This window comes from Lacerta agilis, chromosome 13 (assembly GCF_009819535.1).
Source record: "Lacerta agilis isolate rLacAgi1 chromosome 13, rLacAgi1.pri, whole genome shotgun sequence".
NCBI classification, from domain to species: Eukaryota; Metazoa; Chordata; class Lepidosauria; order Squamata; family Lacertidae; genus Lacerta; species Lacerta agilis.
In genome coordinates this window covers 26,260,090-26,276,013 of record NC_046324.1, presented here as the reverse complement: position 1 = coordinate 26,276,013, position 15,924 = coordinate 26,260,090, and the positions used below count along the sequence as shown (strand labels likewise).

The 15,924-nt window shown below is 41.4% G+C and overlaps 1 protein-coding gene across 2 annotated transcripts in view; it reads left to right on the top strand.

The window, feature by feature from the left end:
* CTDSPL2 (CTD small phosphatase like 2) overlaps positions 1–15,924 on the top strand; it is a 39,891-nt gene that overhangs the window by 3,049 nt on the left and 20,918 nt on the right. The window contains exon 1 of one of the 2 annotated variants that reach the window (XM_033168094.1): positions 11,147–11,167. The exons of the other annotated variant lie outside the window; for it this stretch is intronic. The gene's annotated coding sequence lies outside the window, so the exon portion shown is untranslated. Of the gene's footprint in view, positions 1–11,146; positions 11,168–15,924 lie in introns of those variants that run through there. 2 annotated transcript variants of the gene reach the window in all.

The following is a 15,924-nucleotide window of genomic DNA, read 5'->3' as shown; positions in this document are numbered from 1 at the left end:
TAAACGAAGGGCTTTGAATGGAAAATGGCCCACACAAATGAAACCGTAAGTTACTGGTTTAATTTAATAGTAGCCCTGTGAAGTATGATAGTTGAATCTCATCTGCACGTGAAATAATGTATGTGATACTTTAATAAATGTTGTACATGGGTGACAGAAGAATGAACACCCTTGAGTGCTACTTTTCCTGTCTGTAATAAAGCATTGCCTACGGTAAATACAAAACAAACTTTATTTCAGTGAAATGGGCATATTCTTTCTTCTCCTGAGCTTCCAGTTTTTCATCAGAGAATTACTTTTAGAGTTATAGTTTTGGAGGCTTTTCAGATTTTGGCTAGGTTTATTAGTCAGCCATAATTTGTTGTCCTTGATCAACCAAATTTGCTGTGCATCCCAGAAGGTGTGTGTGTGTGTAAGAGAGAGAGACAGAGAGGGTGGGGGGTGTGAGTGTGGGTGTGGGTAGTCTTTGGAATGTGTAGAAGTAGTTGGAGCCCCTAGTGTGGCATCTGCCCTACTATAAAGCTCTGCCTCCTGCCCCAACAACTAAAGATAGGGAAATGGCAAGGATCTAGTCCCTTCTTGGGGTGGGGATGGGAAGTTAGGTAGGGTCAAATGTTGGGTGAAGGCAGAACAAGGGGCGTGAGAAGAATAAAGCCATAAGGAGCTCCCAGTTGCAATGAGGAGAAGAGAAAAACGAGCTTCATTTTCATGAGGATGAGGGTGTAGGTTTGGGCAAATTGGAAAACGGCCAGTGTTTGAAACTCCCATTGTTCTAGGCGCATTTTGCGACAGGAAATTTCATTAGTGCAGGCAGTTTCTGAGCTCTGGGCGCAGTACTGTGCCTAAGATTTCAGATTTAAACTGCAGTGGAAGGAAACAAGGACCTTTTTCTGCCTCTCGACTTCCAGCTACACTCTGAAGACTGGAGAAGAGACCCTAAGAGTATTAGGGGGGTGGGCAGGGAAAGGACTAGATCATGTAAAAAATGAACATAATATTTTATCTGCAGTTCATTCATTTTCAGCTTTGTATTCTTGATATAAAAAGTGCACTAGACATTCCGTTATTGCACGCATAACCTAGGTTTAAGGTGCCATTTAGCTTAAGGTTACCAGACGACCCTGTTTCCTGGGGACAGTCCCCAGATTTACAAATCAGTTCCCTGACAAAACCCATATATTTAGTGGGAAGTTGAAAAGTGTCCCCGGATTAATTAAAAAAATCTGGTAACCTTAATTTAGCTCCTAGCTTTCATATCTCAGTTTCTAACACTGGAAATGGCCTTATACTGGAGCAGATCATTTGCCCACCTAGCCCATTATTAGTTGCTTTGATTGACAGTGGCTGTCCAGGATCACAGGCAGAGTCCTTTCTCCATCATTTGATGTGGTCCTTTTAAAAGGAGATACTAGCTATTGATCCTGGGGCACAGGTGGCGCTGTGGGTTAAACCACAGAGCCTAGGGCTTGCTGATCAGAAGGTCGGCGGTTCAAATCCCCTTGATGGGGTGAGCTCCCGTTGCTTGGTCCCAGCTTGTATCTGTTGTATGGGAACTATGAATTATGTTATTTTCAGTATTCTTTTAATAAATGTTTAAAGGAATATTTGTCCTGTGTTTTGTTCATCTCTAAGTTGCTGCTTGGCTAAATCAATGTTTACCGCTTAGATCCATTCTACTGGGGAAAAAGGTTTCTATCTGTGGCTCTGTTTGAGCAAGGCAGTGGCGTTGCCAGCACAGGACCGAGTTTCCCCTTTTGTCTCTGTCCTGGGAACGCAGCTGAGACTGGTACTAAAGGGGTGGTGGCAGCAGACTTTAGGAGTGGTTTTGGGGACAGCCTGTGGGCTGGTCCAAAACAGACACGAGTGAAAAACGCACGAGTGGGAAACCGCTGGGCAAGGGGGTGCACGTTCACTACATAGCAGTTCGAAAGCACGTCAAAGTGCAAGTAGATAAATAGGTACCGCTCCGGCGGGAAGGTAAATGGTATTTCTGTGCACTGCTCTGGTTTGCCAGAAGTGGCTTTGTCATGCTGGCCACATGACCCGGAAGCTGTGCGCCGGCTCCCTTGGCCAGTAACGTGAGATGAGCGCTGCAACCCCAGAGTTGGACACGACTGGACCTAATGGTCAGGGGTCCCTTTACCTTTATCTTTACTTGCTATTGATCCTGGGACCTTTTGCAAACAAAGCAGGAGCACTGCTTTTTGAGCTGTAGCTCCTCCCCTGAAGTAAAGCAGGAGGTGAGCTGGGGCCCTTTCCAGAGGGCATGGGGCATATGTCCCCTGCAAACTGGCAGCTGGATTTGTAGAGGTTGGTTGGTGATGCTACTTCCTTGTTTGCTTCCACATGGTGTCTTGTTTCCTAGCTGAGCACATTCTCTGGGACATGCAGGATTTGTTTGTTTTGTTAATAACAGTTTGTAAGCCACCTTTCTGTATTTGATGCCCAGGGCAGCTAGCAGCCACCCTGATGTATCTTGCCTGCCCACTTAAAAGGTGTCTTATTAGTTCAATTAATCAGTATTATTACTATATTCCTTAGACCACTTGATCCTCCACATATATTTTTTTTAATTTCACTTTCTGGAAATACAATGGGTTGTTTCCAGTGTTAGTCATATTCAGAGTAGACCTGTTGAAATTAGTGAACATGGCTTTTTGAAGTCTATTAGTTTTAGTGGGTTTACTCTGAGTAGAACCCCTATGTGGCATCATTGCTCTGATGCATCCCATTTTATTACCATTATTTAGTGGTGAATGGTTTCTCCTTGCAGGTGGAGTGTGGTTCTGGTTTATGAAATTCTGTGCTCTTCCATTGTTTTTCAAATCCCCACCTCATTGGGTTACATCCACTCAATACCTACATCTTTCCTCCTCTTCACATAGCATCTCATTGCCAACCCGAGCCTATTAGAGTCAGGGACTACATTCCCCAGGCTCTCCCTGCAAGATTCCATTTAGGATACAATGAGGCTTCACTGATAAATCTACATACAGTTTTAAATGTCTTATTGTATAGCACATCCCAGTTTGAGAGAGACCATTTTCCTTTTCCTGTAGAAGCCTGGCGATGTATTTGTCTTGTCCTGGTCTTTTAGTTGTGGGTTTTGAAAACCAGGAGCAGCTTCAATTTTTTCAATTCAAATCTTGTACATGAAAAGAGAAATGATACTAGGTATTTATATTGAAATAAAGTTGTCATTCCTCAGAGTAACACTTGTGGTACCAAAGTTTATAATTAGCAGGGCAGGTGTGATAACATATTTTCAATATCCCTGCAATAGTTTGCATTTTACTGGTTTTCAGTGGTAGACCATGAGGAAGCTTCTTTCTCCACATATTTAATGACATTAAGGTGTTTGCACACTAGAACCAAGTAATTTATAGGAAAGCATATTTCTACATTGGTAGGTAGACATTAAACCTTATATGAAGTATGTGGAAGATCCTTCAGAATGTTCAATGTGTGACTGAAACAGCGACATTATTTCTATTTCAAGAATATGCAGACTTGTTTTAAATGTGCATACAATATTAATCGGTAAACTGTATAAATTTATTGTTGGATATATATAAACAAACTTTCCTGGCCTCATATTTGGCTTGTCGTTTTCAGCAGTTCCACGACACTTCAGTCTTCCAAATGTTAGTCTCCTCTGGAGCAGGTCTGGAAAAATATCTCAACAACCCAGAAACCTGAACAAAGTACCGGTATTCAAGAAGAGCCATCAGAGTTTGCAGCATGACATCCTTTGATACCTAGGTGTCCTGGCACCCTGGAAATTTCCAGACCTGTTTCTGTGAGTGGCTATTCTCAAGCAGCATATGACCTAATTGAATGGATATATTATGTAGGGAAGGAAATAAAAAATACAGTCCCAAATGAATAGTCTTGCATTGTCATTATTATCGAGTGGCTCTCAAATACAGTATAGCTACAATAACATTTTGGGTGAGCTTACTTCATGTTTGGTGAAGAAATACAAACTCTGAAAATGAGGAAATAAGTTTCAAATTACTGTTGTTAAGTCTGACCTATGCATGAGATTACAAAGTTGTTCTTCCAGATTTATGGCTTTGTGACTGATCCCTTTTCTCTTCTCTCTCGCTCCCCCCCTCCCCCATGTTGATCCTTATTGCTATCCACTGGCTTTGGACTTCATGTTTGTGCCTATGGGATAAGCAGTTTTGTTCTTTTCCCCAGGATATCCCAGGCTGCCCTTTCAATATGCACATCAGTTTCTCATTCCAGTGCATTAACTAAGATAACAGGCAAAAGGAAGTAAGGTGTGTAAGAATGAATATTTTGATAGAGCTTTCCATGCAGTTCATGTGGAAGGGAGTGGATTAAAAATCATTTTGGCATGTCTTCCTGTATCATGAATGGATAAGGTGCATTATGTGGTGCCTGCCAAGTCCTCTACACTTACATTTAAAGGTAAAGGGACCCCTGACCATTAGGTCCAGTCGTGTCCGACTCTGGGGTTGCGGCGCTCATCTCGCGTTACTGGCCAAGGGAGCCGGGGTACAGCTTCCGGGTCATGTGGCCAGCATGACAAAGCCACTTCTGGCAAACCAGAGCAGCACATGGAAACACCTTTTACCTTCCCGCTGGAGTGGTACCTATTTATCTACTTGCACTCGACGTGCTTTCGAACTGCTAGGTGGGTAGCAGCTGGGACCGAGCAACGGGAGCTCACCCCGTTGTGGGGATTCGAACCGCCGACTTTTTGATCAGCAAGCCCTAGGCTCTGTGGTTTAATCCATAGTGCCATTAGGAATGAGGAAATCAAAGAGCTCTTTGCCTGTGCCCCAGCTTGAGTGAAGCCAATGTTACTGTCCTTTCAGCCTTTCCCTCTGGTAAAATATAATAAAAATAATATTTGCCAACCAAAGACTACAGAGCATCTCTCAACCAGACTTCTGAAGTCAGTCCATTTGGATAGTATTGGCTTTCATAAGATGTTTCCTCTTGGGGTCTAGGAGAATCTACCAAGTTTCTTTCATTTGGGGGCAATGGTTTTTTATTCCTTTAATTTATTTGTATGCTGTTTGGGGAAACCACATAGGACCCCCAAGGAAGCTCACAAAACATAATAAGATTACAATCCAAAAATCATTTTAAACAAACACCAGAAAACCAAAATAGCATCTTGATAAACCATTACTTTGGAGATTGGATAACATCAAACATATGTCTGAACACAACAAGGCCGGGAATGTGATAGTGGGGGTGGCGGCACTGAACTGGCTTCCTAAGCGTGCCGTCACCAAGAAGGCCCTGTCCTGCATACTCACCAGATATATCTTATATACATATATATAATAAGTTCCACAATTTTGGTGGTTTCCTCAACAACTTTTGGGGTGTTCTGGTTTTTACTCTTTGAAATATGGCAACCCTAATATAGGGGTTTAAAGGTAACTGCCTGCACTTTCAGTTGGGCTTGGAATTGCATTTGGAGCCGCTGTGGATTGAAGTAGCAACAGAGTTGCATGCTCGAAGTAATGGACCCCTGTCAACAGCAGGATGAAGCTTTTTGAGGCAACTGTAATGACAAGACATATAATTAAAATGGCAGTCCTGCGTACAGCACATCACAGCAGAACCTTGATGTATGATATCTTGTGTCATCAGCTATATGGAACAGTGATACGAGTGTCATGATCGCTGTATTGCAATTGATTCTCAGTTACGTAGCAATATATTTTACTTCTGAATTGCTAATATAAATGCTGTTGTAGATTTAAATGGGGAAGCAATTTAGTAAAAATACTTATTTTAATTATTATATCATGCATTTAATCCAAATTGAACCTTTAGGATCACATCAAGAGAAATAATTTCCTTGGTGGGAGAACCATACTCTTTGTCATTTTTTTATATTTATATACCACCTTTCCAACTAGAGGTCTTCAAAACATTTTACACAATAAAAACAAATAAAAACCAGCAACCATCATATTAAAATGCAGTGGTGACATTGAATGTCCTATATGCTACATCAATAAGTATTGGAGAGAATTAGAGGTACTCTTTAGCCTCATTTGGATATCACACTAACCAATGATGTACACTGTAGTGTTTTGTGAATGAGCCTTGGTCTCATGTATTCCCCTCTCCTTTGGTTTGGAAGTGTCGTGGAAAAGGAAAGCTTTTGTTCTGTTTCTAACTGCAGCTGGGCAAACTGGTTGTTCTTAACTATGGTTTGCTGAAACTAGTCAACTTCATGCTATGGTTTATTGAAAATGGAAGTAACATCAGCAGATCTATTCATGACCACACTGGGGAGGGGAGGATTGTTCGCATAATGTTAAGCCATAGTCCAAATGAGGCTTTTGTATATCTTGGGGGGGCCAGTCATTTCATTAGAAAATTATTGTGTCACAATTTCAGTTTAGTTTTAGATGTTTGAATGTGTGAAAACAAAACATGTATCTTCTTCTTTTGCCCTCCCCACACTGTTTTCATTCAGTCCGGCTTGACTCCCAAGGAAATAGTTACAAGCAGAATAGATACCATGTGTAAATAATAACTTTTCTATATTGCATTTTGACACTGAAAGTTAGACCATCAATATAGTTACTGTGTTTAAGAAGGGGCAAGTCTGATTCAGGCATATACATTTTTCAAGATGTACTTTGTACAAATACATACAAAGTAGTATTCCTACAATTATTTTAGATGTGTGTTTTCAATGGTCCTTACTTAATCAGTGACATAGCTTTTAATACAAAATTCCATTAGGCTGCAGTATTAAGTGTGTTTATTTTGAAACTAGTTTTAATGAAATTAGTAGGAAGTATGACCAGCAACCAGTTGAGCTGAGTCAAATTAATGGCATGCTGTGTGACCACAGGCATGCTGTGCTTGGCAGGGGGTTGGACTGGATGGCCCTTGTGGTCTCTTCCAACTCTATGATTCTATGACAAGTTGCTTGATATCTTTGGGCCTGAGGGGTCATTCTTACATTATGTTTTTGTTCTGGATAGCTATACATTCATTGTAGTGTTAACATGTTATTTTAAAAAATGTTGTCACTTTCTACAGAACAGTTAGGACAACAATCTATGAGGTTTAAACATGACCTTGAAGAAAGTTACATACATGATTGCCAGAGGACAATCATGATGGTTCCCGCCCCCCCAATAGATGTAGCTTCTGAAAAGATCCCTAATCCTAGTTTTGTGCCCCCTTTGTGCCCTTTCTTGATCACAAAGAGAGAGGTAACTGAATAATTATTACTGGCCATCGTGGAAGGTGGAACCTGCTGAGCTCCCATAACATCTCTAGATATCTTTCCTAGTTTATATTTTGTAAGAGTTATTTCACCATTAGGTCCAGTCACGAACGACTCTGGGGTTGCGGCGCTCATCTCGCTTTATTGGCCAATGGGAGCCGGCTTACAACTTCCGGGTCATGTGGCCAGCATGACTAAGCCGCTTCTGGCGAACCAGAACAGCACACGGAAACGCTGTTTACCTTTCCGCTGGAGTGGTACCTATTTATCCACTTGCACTTTGACGTGCTTTCGAACTGCTAAGTTGGCAGGAGCAGGGACCGAGCAACAGAAGCTCACCGCATCATGGGGATTCGAACCGCCAACCTTCTGATCAGCAAGCCCTAGGCTCTGTGATTTAACCCACAGCGCCACCCGCAAATGGGCAGCTTGTCGGTACATGCAAACCACCATATGTTTCTTGCCAGTGTTTTTACTCTCCTTTTGCCCCTACACACTGCTGAATGCAGTCGTTTTCCCTATTTCTTTCACGCGGGTGGCGCTGTGGGTTAAACCACAGAGCCTAGGGCTTGCTGATCAGAAGGTCAGTGGTTCGAATCCCTGCGACGGAGTGAGCTCCCGTTGCTCAGTCCCAGCTCCTGCCCACCTAGCAGTTCAAAAGCACGTCAAAGTGCAAGTAGATAAATAGCTACCGCTCTGGTGGGGAAGGTAAACGGCGTTTCCGTGTGCTGCTCTGGTTCACCAGAAGCAGCTTTGTCATGCTGTCCACGTGACCCGGAAGCTGTATGCCGGCTCCCTTGGCCAGTAACACGACTGGACCTAATGGTCAGGGGTCCCTTTACCTTTACCTTGAATGTTTAACTCTCCTAGAGCAGCTTCTGGCAGAGGCTCACCCCCAGACACCATCCTACATATGTAAGCTAGCCTGCGCTAGCTCCCAAATAGCTGTGTGTCAGGCTGTGGGGGTGCATTATTATGATAGGAGGGCAGCGCAAGGAGGGAAGGGCTAACCCTACCCTCCTTGTACATATTCACTGACGACTCACTGGTGCATGTGAGTTTAAAATTGTTGGCAACTCCTGCACTTAACTGTGGTTTAGCATGATGTGCATGAGCTGGGATGAACCTCAGCCTTCTGCATTGCTTTCTCCTTTCTGCAGCCTTATCACAGCATGGAAAACAATTTTGACTGTTTTGTTTCATTGTCCCTGAAACTCGGCTTCTTGTTGTTTGGCTTATGTTTTATAGCAAGCTCCTGTCAGTTTTAGAACAAGCTAATTCCAAACCATGGGTTATGAAGCTTTCTTGTTAAACTAACCAGAGTTTATTGTCATAAGATTCAGGGAGAATGAAGCAAAATGCTGTCTGGGTAATTTTCCAGGCCATGTGGGCTGATGATGCCACTGTTGGGATTGTTCTATCTTGTGCACATCATGCTAAAGCAGGGGGGAGGCTTTTTCAGCCTGAGGGCCACATTCTCTTGTGGAAAAAATTGTAGGGTCTGCATGCCAGAGACAAAAGTAGGTGGAGCAAAGGATGCTACCTTTTCCTTTTTAGAGTAGGCTACATTCCAGCCATACAAAGTCAGAGGTTTCTACAAGTGTCTCTCCCCACCCCTTCACATATTTTCATCCATACAATCACAGTTCAAGGACACATTCCAGCCAATCAAACACTTAAGGAGGCCACAGAAATAGGGCTGGTGAGAGGTGTGGCCTGAGACGAAGGGGTGTGGCCAGAGACTCGGTAGAGGGGCCTGGAGGAGGCTGCATTTTGCACCTAGACCTTAGGTTCCCCAAAGGTGTGCTAGACCATGGTTATAGCCTTATGAACATTGCCACTGAGTCATATGAGACAGGTGATTAATATTCCCATTTAACATTCAAAATATAGTTTGAATGGAGTATAATTTATTTGGCTTGTCCAAAGTCATGTAAAAAGTTGATGACTAGGCATAAATTGGAAACAGGTTTGATGGTTTTTTAAATTTACCATTTTAATAGTCTGCCCTTTGCTGAAAGATGCCAAAGTAGAAATACATAAAATCAAAGTTAAGCAGTAATATCAAAACAGGCCAACATGAATTCCATACAACAAAATAACAGCAGCCCTGAAAGTCCAATCCAGTGTACCACACCCCTTTTTAAAGTGCCCAGAAATGGACATAAAATTCCAGATGAGATGTGACTAATGCAGAATAAAGTGGAACTGTTGCTTCTTGTTATTTGGAAACTGTGGTTCGATTAATGCAGCCTAAAATCGCAGTAGGCCTTTTGCAGCTTTTTCATATGTGCTGTTTCCAAGCTGGGTACAGTGGTACCTTGTGTTACGGACGGGATCCGTTCCAGAGGCCCATCCGTAACGTGAAATGCCTGCAACTCAAAGTGCTGCATCTGCGCAGGCACGCAGCGCGATTTGGCACTTCTGCACATGTGCAAAGTGCGATTTAGCGCTTCTGCGCATGCATGAGTGGTGAAACCCGGAAGTAACCTGTTCCGGTACTTCCGGGTTGCTGTGGGACGTAACGCAAAAAGATGCAGCATAAAGCGGACGCAACACGAGATATGACTGTATCTTCTATCTTATTACTGTTTGTGAATATATGTTTGCTTCACTATGTGCAGAGCTTTGAATTTGTCTCTGATGAATTACATTTTTTTAGTTTGCACTCTAATTTTCCCCACAAGTCATGCTACTTTTAGAACTTTGCACACTCTTTTCTTTTTTGAAGAAGGTGGAGGTAAGATTGATGTAGAATCTGATGGGTGACTTAAGATTAATTGGCTTTAGACACTAGGTCATTTTGCATGGGGGAGCATACTTGTTAAGGAAATGCAAACCTTTTCTACTAGGCCTTTGGCTTTTAATTATCTATGGCCTTGTTGCATGGTGGAATGTTTTAATCTAGCTTTAAAAAAACAACTATCTTTTAGACAAGTTTTTTTTATTAAAAACTGGTTTTAATGTATGTGTTTGTTTTCTGCTTAGTGTTTGTGGGGTGTTTTGTTTTGTTTTGTTTTTTTGGTCATGTTTGAAAATGATTAATAAATAATATCTAAAGACCCCTGGCTCTCCACCCCACCACATCATACAGATGACTAATATTATTTAAAAGTGGGTGAAAAGCCAGGGGAATCAGAGGTGGCTGAACATCAGGAAGAGCTTTCGGGCAGTAAGAGCTGTTTGACAGTGGAACAGACGCCTCTGGAGGTAGTGGACTCCCTTTCCTTGGAGGTTGGATGGTCATCTGTGATGTATGAGCTAGTTGATATTCTTGCAATGCAGTGGGTTGGACTGGATGACCCTTGGAGTTCTTTTCAACTCTACAATTCTTTGATGCTTCACTACCCTTTTGGGGGGGTAGTGTCTGTAGCTTTTCAATTGGTTACTATTTAAATTACTGCTGTTGTGAAGTGTGTGTGTGTGTGTGTGTGTGTGTCTTGTACATTTTAGCTTTGCAGAGACATGTGATAGCCTTCCTGCATTTCAAGGCCCTACTGTTTATAATTTTCCCCTCTGTATGTATAATATTCAAAGAGAACAGTTTTTGTATCTGATGGAAATGGGCTGCAGCCCATGGAAACTTATATCATAATAAAACTGTTAGGCCTTTAAGTTGCCACAACACTCTGCATTGTCTTTTCCCAAAATTGCTGCCATTTAACAGGTGGTGCTGCCTGTTTTATTTCTCTCTGTTCAGTCTGCTGCTGCTGCTGCTGCTGCTGCTGCTGCTGCTGCTGCTGCTGCTGCTGCTGCTTAGGAAGAACAAGTGCTTGCCTCCAGTAGTAGGCACTCTGGGCATAAGCAAACCTTCAAATAAGATAAGAGTGCCTTTTAGAGGTTATTTAAACTTCCAGTTGATGGTAACAGCCGACAACATCACAGAATGAGACTTGAATGAGTTGGACAGGTTTCCATCTCTTTGGAGTAAGGAAATTATTTTTAACATTCTGGTTGGTGACAATAGACTAGATTTATTTTTTATACTTACACAGTGGGCTAGACATTAACTACCGGTTAGTGTTTGGAGGTTGTATAAATAAATATCCCAACAGTGATATAAAAAATTAAAACACTTTTGAGTTATTCTTCTGCAACTTCATTCTCTAGGTATTCCTCAACCAAAATAAGCTATAAATTGGCATGTGGTTCTTCCATCCTCAACACACACACCCCAGCCTAGTTAAAGTGTGCCTTATTCTTACAGCTTTGAGGGTCACTTCCGCCTATCATAGAGAATTCAGACTGATAATACTGAAACACTATACACATAAGTTGCCAGGGTCAAAAGAACTCCACAAAATTATGTTTATTTCTCATCTCTGTAGAATCTTAGACCAGAAGTGGTTCTTGTGAGAAAGTCACACGAAGGTTGAAAATAGAATATTTTGTCCATTTTCATAGTAGACATTTCACTTCCCTTAATATCACTACAAACTGTTTTAGAGGTCAGTAGTACCCCAAAACCCTTTAAAAACATTTTCTCTCCAATTCTTCATTAAAAGGTAAAGGTACCCCTGACCATTAGCAAAACCCAGGACAGTGATTCTTGCATTCATTCCATAAAGATGCTGCAATTCAGACAGCAGCAAGTCCATGCCTAAGATAACTTTACACTGGCTCCCACACAATTTCAGGACTCTTAATACTTGTGTGTTGTGTAGTATGCCAGTTAGTCCTTACTTGTTAGCTTAGCAAGTGTTAAATAGTAGGCAGAAATAATTACTGGCTGATAAAGCTTATAGTGTAAGAATAAATGCCTGGGAACCACAAAAATCAAGCCAGTTAAGTCTTATAATTACTTTGTTTTGTTTAAAATTACAAACATGCCTGAGGTAAGCAATTAAAGATGCCAATAAAATTATTATTTAGGGTCATGACTTCCCATGAAAAACCTAAAGGGCACATTCAGGAAGTTTCTGGCTATACTACATCAGCTTTGAAACAAGAGGAAAATTACTTCCAAAAATAGGCTTCTGCATGTCGAGTGCTATGGATTATAAATCCAGAGAGCTTAATGTCTCCAGGAGCAGCTGTTTCATTCCAGAATTCCAACAGGAACTGCACAGGTTTTGCTGAAACCTATAAGCCACTAACAGTTCAGTCTTGCACATATCTATTCAAAAGGAAGTCCTGCTGAATTCATTGGACTTAGGCACTGCAACTTAACAAAGTTTTGTGAATTGTCAGTGCAGGATCTTAAAATTCTTGGTGGGGGAGGGAGGGAAGTGTACAATTTAAATATATTTAAATTTGGATATTACAAATAGCGTTTTTGTGGATATTGAAGGAAATATAGATAAATTGGAGTTTAATTAACAGCTTTTTCATCATCATTAGTAGAAAATGCTATGTCGCGCTCGTTTTAAATAAAAAGAGTCAAAACGAATTTGGTTTTTAAAATGTCATTCACTCTTGCACCAACAACTTAAAGCCCTCCTGCGCCCTTCATTGGTTGATGAATGTTCAGTTAAATTGATTAATGCTTGAAGCCCTGTTCTTTTCAATTTGATGCAGCTTTCATTGGCCAGGTCTGGACTTAGACATGAATTGGAATATGGGCAGTTGTTACTGTGTTTCTGTGTTGTGAAAGTGAGGGAAGCTTACAGTGAGATATGTGTGGTGTTACACTGGAGGTGTAGCTATTTCCACTTTAAGCAGCTACTGATGTACCTGTAGCATCTGTCAGAATTCATCTAGTGTCATGTTTTAGGGATCAGCTTTGTATGACTTGGCATATTCATAGAAACATTGCTTCATGCCTCCTAATTCCAGCCTCCACACATCTATGTTTGGTAGGCTGAAATACACAATTCTAGAGTGACAGGCAGCAACAGCTGCCAATTACAACACAACTTCCGAACTCCTGCTGATTGATCAGCCGCCTAGAACTCTGCTCAGTGTTTGTGAGACACAAACTGCAAACACGTCTGCAGATAAAAAAAGGCTTTTCTTGTAATGTTAGGGAAGGAGGTGTTAGAAAAGGTACTTGTACTAGTTTGGGTCCAATCTTATAGCCTGTTGAAAAGGATATGTTTCTGAAAGGTGTTCATACTCTTTATAGGAAGGGAATTTCACAGTTGTATATAACAAATAATACCGTATTTACTCGAGTTTAATATGCCATCAAATTTAACGCGCATCTCAATTTTCAGAACCTTGAAACCAAAAAAGTGTTTGCTGGCAAATGTAAATGTTCCATCTAATGCGCACCTTAATTTTCACCACCTAATTTGGCCCCAAAAGGTGATCATTAGATTTGAGTAAATGTGGTAGTTCTCTATGTCTTTCATTATATGGAAAAATATTTTACACATTTTCCCATCCTGATGCAGCTCTCTTTACTGCCATCTGTCACTATTATCTGATTTTCCAGCATTTCTTAGAGTTGTACAGGTAGCAACGTCCTTTGTTAGTACGCTGCTCCAAACTTTTGGCAAGCCAAAAAGGAAGCCTCGTGTCTAATTATGGAAAGCAGCTCAGATCTGATAGAACCTGGAATTCACTGCACACACTTCACTACTGTGTCTCATAGGAAGAAAGCATGAGGTACCTTCTCAGGAATCAGGCAGTTCTTCTTTGTCTTGTGTTTCCCATTAGAATTTCAGGCTTATCAGCCTTTAACTAGTGCTATATATGCATTGCTGTGGAAGGGAATGCTGCACCAGTTGAATTTCTGCTGTCATATAACTGTTAAAGGCATAAAACCTCTGTGAGGAATCAATCGCCTTCAGCATGGTGGGCTACCAGTACATATCTGAATTGAGTGAACGTGTTCCTTTAGCACAAGTGTTTAATGTTGTGCTGATTCTTCTGTGTTTTGTTTGTGTGCAATTCAAGTCAAAACAGCACTGTGTTCTGGGCGCATCAGGTAATGGGAAAACAAACTTCTGTCATCAAAAGGATTGTAGGTACCTGTTGCTAAGTCCATTAAGGATATTTATAACTGAGGTTTGATAGCCAGGATGTGAAGTAAGCCAAAGACTCTCTGGCATTAGCAGTCAAGACTCTCTGGCATTAGCAGTCGGCCCAGTTAAATGAACTGCAGCTTAGAGGATAACGCTCATGCTCTCTCAATATAGATACCTAATCTCCCATTCAAAAACATTTACTCTGTGTGCACATTTGCAGCCTACCTTCTATAGCTTTCTGTAAATAAGTGCAGTCTTCCCTTTCACACCTTTTGGATAGAGGACTGGTAATATGTTTCCCCTCAGGTTTTCCCCAAACTAAGGATACATTCCAACAAACACCTGGAAGCCTCATTAATTCCAATGGAATTGTTTTGGATAACACTGTCCTGTTGAAACCAATGGGACATTAAAAGACTTGGCATTGCTTGGATCTTGCCCTGTTAATAATATCCTAACAAAATTCCCAAGGCACATTTTATAATTGGGTAATGCACTCTGTTGTTGAGAGGCAATGGAGAACGCCTCTGAGAGTGAAATCAAACCACTGTGCAAGCAGCACTGAAGTGACCTCCCCAGGGCACAAGCCTGGGCAGTGTGTATGGAGGTCCTGGGGTGCCCAGATGACAAGAACCCCCTCTCTAGCTTGTTGATGTGGTCCAAAGGAAAGCAGAGCAATACATTTGGCACCACCTTGGTGAGAGCTGAGTGCAGGGTGAGGACCAAAGGTGGACAAACTACTGCAGAAAGAGCACGATGTGTCCCTACCAGAGGTACTACTCCTCCCCTAATGCCCCCTCCCCATACACATGTAATAACTGCTTCTTTTAAATTAACTTAAAATTAAAGAGTTTCAGCATGAAACTGTATGCTCCTTATCTTAGCTACTTCAAATGGAAAATAACAATTAAGGCAAGACTACACCTTCATGTTGCATTTTACCTGGTTAAGATTTCACAGCTTTGTTTATGGGTGGTGATTCTTAGCAGTTTTATTGACATTATACCTAATTAAGGCTTTTTTTATTGTTAGAGACATGAAGAGTCGGACATGACTAAACGACTAAACAACAACAATTGTTAGAGAAAATCAGTTCACAGAGTAGGTCCTGTGTTTTATAAATGTAGAAGTTGAAGTTATCAACACTGACAAATGGAAGCCCATTTACCTAAGCATATAGTTTTCATGGTGTAATATTTTTACTGGTTTGTTAACTTTGGCAAAGTTAGGTACCCTTTGCACAGAGCACTTGGAGTTTAGCAGACTTGTCTCCCTCCTCATTGTTGTTTGTTAGCAGCTTACAAACATTAGTGAAAGCTCACTTCCTCTCTCTCCCTCTGGTGGGCCACACAAACATACTTGTTCCCCAGATGGTAAGCAGGGGATCTGACAGGTTGTGGCTTGCCTCTAGCCATGCAGGAAGTGTGTAGGAGAGCTGGAAATTGATATGGTGTGTGTTCAGGTGCCAGTCACTGAATTACCCTTTTGCGAATATGGATGTACAAAGTAACAACATATTCCATTTTCCCTCTCAAACATAAGTGTTCAATTAGAATGTGATTGGGACATGGCTGTTTTACACCTTTATTTGCACAGTGATAATGCAGCAAACAAATAAACTCCCTGGTATTTTTCTTTGTGCTTTGCTGGGATAGACTTGGCTTGTCAATGTGCGTCCTAATGCACATAAATGAGAGAAAATAATATTTGATTCACAGTAATTATGCTGTATTCCAGTTCCATACTTCCATCTCTTGGTCATGCTGAACTTAT